Source organism: Lactuca virosa, chromosome 7 (genome assembly GCF_052849685.1).
Source record: "Lactuca virosa cultivar CGN04683 chromosome 7, Lactuca_virosa_CGN04683_v6, whole genome shotgun sequence".
Classification (NCBI taxonomy): Eukaryota; Viridiplantae; Streptophyta; class Magnoliopsida; order Asterales; family Asteraceae; genus Lactuca; species Lactuca virosa.
This window is the reverse complement of record NC_136432.1, coordinates 77,789,069-77,795,995: the sequence shown is the minus strand read 5'-3', so window position 1 is coordinate 77,795,995 and position 6,927 is coordinate 77,789,069. Positions and strand designations below refer to the sequence as shown.

The 6,927-nt window shown below is 32.5% G+C and overlaps 1 pseudogene; it reads left to right on the top strand.

Annotated features, from left to right (window-relative positions):
- Window positions 1-639: 639 nt before the first annotated feature.
- LOC145126820 (uncharacterized) lies at window positions 640-2,251 on the top strand (annotated as a pseudogene).
- Window positions 2,252-6,927: the final 4,676 nt, after the last annotated feature.

The following is a 6,927-nucleotide window of genomic DNA, read 5'->3' as shown; positions in this document are numbered from 1 at the left end:
AAGCGTTTGCATAGTTTATATGTAAAACTCATAAGTTTAGAATTTATAAACTTTGTAAAATCGTGTCGTGGTATTATTGAAGTATTATCTTACTTAATATGGGAACCGACACTTAACTAGTGGGGCAAACTCCTTCCAGATACATATTGTGTCCTAATATTAATTAAGTGTTATATAACCTAATTTCTAGTATTGAAACTTATCGTTTTGGGTCACTAGCTATTCCACTACCTATAGTTTCTTTCAACTAGTATCAGTGAACAACCCCCCCCCCCCCCCCCCCCCCCCGTATAAGCCAAATGATTCTATACGGCAACGAAACAAAACTGGAATTTTATGATGAACCCATAACCGAACTTATGACGCCAGATTTTACGATTAATTGTTTCATATTCGTCAGATTTTACGAATCTGATCTTGGTCAAGATTTAAAATGTGATAAAAATGTAATAAAGTAATAGGTAATAGCCTGAGTTCAAAAACGTGATCAAAAACAGTTTACGAGATTCGTAGCTATCTCAAACAAAGCAGTGCATAGTTCGTTTCAACTGTTGTCACCATGGGGGATGAAACAACCCTAATGGTACCACCAATGGTAATAAATTTACCATTGGTGGTGACTCAAATCAAACAAATATTTATGTGGATGTCATTCCTAAAAATAGAGTAGAATTTGTTCATCTTCCAGCCACCATGGATCTAAATGTTCCATTTCCATCAAAAGACTGTGATTCATGTGATGGATCTGTAAGAATTAAGCCACTAAACATAAAAATAAATTTTATAAACTTTTTTACTTTTCTCCATGTAAACTAGCTTACTAATTTTTTGTAGGGTGTAATGAAATGCCCTGAGTGCAAGGATAAACTACAAGTTAGGATATATGTTGATGATGTGAGTATTTGAGCAAGTTGTTTCTAGACCATTTTCATTTACATATTTGAATAAAATTCATTAATAATATGTTCAATTTTGAGTTATATATTTTTTAGCTAATAAAAAATATTATGCTCAACTTAAACTTATTAACAACTAGGTGTAAAACCCGTGTATTACACGGGTTGATTGAAAAAATAAAATATTAAAATGTAAACAGTAAGTATTTTTTAAAATAAAATTTCAAAATAATGAATAAAAAACCATATTGATTGCAATTTAGTATCATATTTATTATATTTGATACGTTACATATATAAGTATAAGTATTTTATGGTTTTTTAATTTTAAAAATTGAAAAAAACCATAAATTGACATGTGGATATTATTTATTTAAAAAATATCACAAAATGACAAGTGTCAAAACTTATTAGAGATTGACATGTGGCAAAATTATCTTCATTTATTAGAGTAGATATTATGATTTAATATTGTGTTCAGTTTAAGTTACTAATCATATTGTAATTAACTGTAACTATATTTGTATTATTATTATTTATAGATAATAAACTGTGATTCGTACAAGTTCTTAAGCAAAGACTAATTTATCCATTTCGCACATTATCAAGCCACCATGGAAAGCTTACAACATAATGAAAAAAATGGACTACCCTTATGAGGTAGGTGCAAATTACAATTCTACCCTTTTCCACTTTTCCTTTTGTAACAATTATCCTCACTTGAAAACATCTGTTTTTTATTTCAACATATTATTGACAGCATGAAAGACCCAAGCATTGCTATATTTTGGTTAATCACAATGCCTCAAATCATGGGAGGATTTGAATATGATGATGAAGTCAAAAAGAAAATATGGTGGCAATACAAGGTTCTTCTTTCTTTGTTTCTTTTTTAATTTCTAATTTAATTCTATTACGAAATAAAAAACAAAAAATAGCCTCTTATGTTGATTTTATTGTTTTGATTTAGGAAAATATGTGATATGATCAACTTCGTGATGCTGTAGCAATGAGAAAACCTGGTTGGGAGTATTTACAAGAAGTAAGATACATTTATAATTTATAATTTATAAACCCAATGAGAAATTAAGTAATTAATTAATGACATTTACATGTTTAGGGATTGATCTCAATGGATCCAGAACGTGCAAGAAATGATCCAGTGGTTGTAAAGAACATTCCTTACTACAAAGCAAAAACCAAATTAGAAGGAGAAGTTATGAAGCTTAATCCACCACCAAGACCTCAAAACTGGGGGGTATAAACTAATAAGTTACATATTTGGTCCCTATGTTTAGTTGATTTGAGCTAAATTACTAAATGTTGTTTATTCTTGCAAGGTAACCAATTTATGAGAATCACCCTCAAACTAATTGGCTTTGATGCAAGTCTGGTTTCTTTTTTTACTTAATAGACTAAGTGTAGACAAGACTTAATCTGCTACGCTTTTGGACCAAATTAGAATTTTTCATAGCTAGTCAAATTGTATATCTTATGTTGATATAATCAAATTAGTTAATAACATATTTATATAACAACTCTATCAGGTAACTAAACTAGATTGTGTGATTAACAAAAAGCTTTTTTGTTTCAGCTAATGTACAAGTCATTAATTGTGATCCACTCCCGGTGGACAGCAGCCCAGTACACCAGGTGGCAAACCAATGATATGGAGGATTTTTTTTGACATGATATTTGAAACAAGAAGGTGCCCCTTAATAGCAATGTAGTATTAGGTTATATACTTAGGGAAAACCTCTTAATAACAATGTACAATCAGATCCTCTTAATATCAATGATGTTATTCGATGAAATTGATTGTTTTGGTATATATTTGTTTTTATATTTTTGTATTATGCATAAATGAGTATCGTCAAGGCACGTCCTATATGCATATCGTAAATGGTTGCTGAATTTTATGACACGCAAATGCGTGTCATCTTCATTTATGACAGAGGCTTTAATGATACACAATGCATGTCCTAAATGCGCGTCGTAAGGTTACGACACGCAAATGCGTGTCGTCTACCTTTATGACAGGGCCTTCCTTGACACGTAATGCGTGTCGTAAGTTTACGACACGTAAAAGAGTGTCGTCTTCCTTTATCGCAGGGCCTTCCTGGACACACATTTGCGTGTCATCTGTACCCTTTTATGACACGCAATACGTGTCATTAAAGGTTATTTTTTTCTAGTAGTGAACACTGACCAATTTTTACGAATTTTTACATTATCCCCCCGTTGAAAGGAATATCTTCCCGAAATTCAATGTGTAGATAAAATATTATAAAACAATTGGTGGGGTTTTTGTTTCGCTTGATCCATACATGATCTTTCTAAAGTCAATTTAAGTCGCGTGGCTTTAGATTAGATAACTAATCCAATAGATGACTTTACCACAAGTGACAACTAAATAGGGAATATGGAATAAGATCGAATCAAATATTTTAAAGGTTCTCAGGTCTTATATACAGTTTAATCATGCATACTTTCAAAAACATGAAACTTTAGCGTTATTTCTTAATACACTTTATTGAAAGATATAACAAGTGTGTCATCGGACAGACGCTCTTTAAGATTTGGCACACGAAAAACGTTGTGCACAACGTTAGTTCTCAAGACAGCTTTATATAAATATCATGACCAAATTTTGTTAAGAATTTTGAAGGTCTTTTGAGTCCTGGTGTTAACTTGACTTGTTCTCTAAGCCGATTCATTCCTCTAAAATGGAAGACTTTTAAAGCTACACAGTCTCCGACATGGAAGTCGAAAGATTTATGTTTTTCGTTACATAACTCTCTTGTCATTTGTGTACAGTCTGTAATCGTTCTCAGGTCCACATAATCTTTATGCGGTCTCGTAAGTGATTCATGGATCCAAATGCAACATATCATCTTCATGTTCTTTCTTTAATTTTGAATCTTAAATCATTTCTCAGCATATCGAGGATTGACACTCTTACCCATATAAGGCTTTAAATGGTATGACCTTGATGATGGCATGTTAACTATCATTTCAGGAAAAACTCAATTAACGAAAATCAGTATTCCATGTAATATCCAAAGTTTTTCATACAGGTTAAGAGCATATTACTCATGTATAGATGGTTCATTAGGTCTAAACATTGGGGATGAATAGATATGCTTATGCCTAAGCGCGCACTCAAGGATTTCAATGATTTTCATAATTGCTAGATGAATCTACTATCTTAGTGAGAGATAAGAGAGATCGGCACATGGTGCAGTCTGATGATTTCTTTGGCAAGTATTGGTCAGCTTTTCCATTTCACATGGTTCTTTGATTAGTAGGAAGTGGGCGTACTTACTCAATCTGTGGACCAATACCTGAAAAGAATTAGAAACCTTTAGGTTTCTTGCGTAGCTTTGGTATGAAGCCCATTGATGGTGGTTCCCACTTTCACTTGGGTATTTATTTATCCTTACCCTAGTCCTGAGTGTTTCTAACATTCTGTATTTTGTACAGGTTTGTTATTTGTCCACTCAATTGGTAATATTTTATTTCGTGCATGTTCATCATTTTCGTTTCTTTAGATAGAAGAACATTAGGTCAGAGCTTGGATGGATGGGACACTTTAACATGTGAGCTTTATTCAAAACTATCCTCACGTGTTCACCGTACTTAGGCGTGCAGACTTGGTTTAGAGATTATCACGTCCCGTCATCTCTGAGCTTGACCTGATCATCCCATCTTCATAGAACTTCACTCGTGAATCCTTTCCTCTCTCAGAGTCTCGAGTTAAACTTCTTGAATTTGAGCTATAGGTTGTGAATGGATATTCATAGTTAATATTCGTACTCAGCGGGTTTTGGTACGTTCGTTCTGTCTCAAAACATTTAACACCATGCCAATTCTCATTACAATGTTAACGAATCTCACACATCATCATGACAACAAATTTCTCATTTATGTCATTCAACCAAAGCATAGGCAAATTCTTGCTTCAATTCATCTATGTGTACCTCAATCCTTTATGTACATGTCATCGTATACGAACAAGTTCTCTGTTCTTTTAAAAAAGTAGGATTGGTGCATTACACAATAGATGTTCCAACTTTTAGAATACAATCTCTTGCATATATTTCCAGTTGGAAATTTGTCACACCCCCAAACCAGAACAGCGGAAACGTCTAGGGGTGGATGACTTCACGTACAGTATCATAACAAATGAATAATAATGATCAAAGCCATACAACCATCATATTTATAATTAAGAAGTTTACATTGTACACAAAACGTTGTTTACTTGGTATAAATACATATGACAAAAGAAGATAACATGACGCGGCGACGCCCCATCCTCAAAAACCCTTTTGGTTACCTGTTTACTGATTTCCTAAGAATACAAGTGATTAAAAGTATCAACAATTAAGTTGCGAAGTTCATAAGCATTTGGTATGAGAAAAATCGGTAACTTTTCCTTGTAAAATGATAGAGTGTGCTTTCAGAAAATCCAATATTTTCTTTAAAAAGGAACTGTAAGTCTTAAATCCAAAGACCAAAACTGTAAGTAGTAATTGTACTGGAAAATAGTATTAGGAAGTTTTATCTTTATATAAAACTAATTGAATATATGTTAACCCCGTAAACCAAATGTATTGTTAATACCCCATGTGAGTTATCAAAACCATGCTAGCAACTAGTGGCCTGCTACGACGTTCTTCAGGCGTCGGGATGTTAGATATTTGTCACCCTAGACCTGCCGGTCTAACTGTAGCTAACGGCTTGGGTGCGGGGTTGTCAGTCCCGTATAGATCTATACACAAGTGTCACACTCTCTTACCGAGATTCTGGTTATAATTTAGGACTTTAGTGTGTACTCTAATAGGTACGGTGAAGCTAGTGACTCACAAAATTGTATCAACAGGTTTACGTCTAGTGTAATTAAACCCTTACTGAAAGTATTACCCTTCCACAGGGCCATGTAGTGTAAGTATATTGATACCTTTAAATAATTATATGATTCCTCCAAAATGATAGTGTAGTATCTATGATTCCCAAACTATACCAATTATAGTTTATTATGAATGCTTTGTTAAATCCATTTATATAAATATGTATCAGTTATCTTGTCTAGATGTTTTTAACAGATTATATCATAAAAACTTATATCTAACCAAAGTATGTGAAATTGGTATGAAAATTCCATTTCTAGTTTTTGCCCCTTTTTAACGATATTTTCCAGTAACTAGGAAAATAAAACTTGATAAAACTTGTTTCTATCCCTTTTGGGATTTTAACTCATAATAGCTTCATATGTTTTAAAACCATACATTTTTAGTTAAAACTTACAAAATGATGTCATAAACTTGTTATGTCCATTTTTGTTTAAAAATCCATTTCTACATAAAATGATAGATTCTTGAGTTTTCTTTTTGTGAAACTAACGCTTTGATATTTTGTGTAGTTTCAAAACGTAAGACCAAAACAATAAAGTTTGGGTTTTATTCCACAAAAATGGTATAATAACTAGGTTACAACCATTTTTGCTAGAAAAGCCATATTTTGTCCAAAGAAAATATTAGTCTTTGTAGTTTTGTAATTATAACCTTTTTCTTATGAATATATAACATAGTTTATGTTTTGTTATTCTTCGTTTTACATCTCAAAACTAGCATACCACCAATAAATGTTCTAACAACTAGTAATAACCATATTTCATGCCAATAATGCTTTATATTCAACATAGGAATAAAACATGCAAACATTTATGTAAATATTCCAAATATTTCTTATATTCGCCCCCCCCCCCTAAAACATGAAAACTCGAAAATATGGGGGTATGAACTCACCTTGAGTGTGGTTGTGGTTGGTTGGAGAGATGATGGTGAAGATCTTTATGCCTAGAACACTTGAAAGTGGTTGAAGAACTCTTTGAAGATGGTATTATCCTATGAGTTTTAACACATGATAATGTGTGTAAATGAGATAGAACTAACATGAAAGTGTGTAGAAACACTAGATTAACAAGGACTACTTACCAAAATTCTAAGAATCAACTTGGAGAACTAAT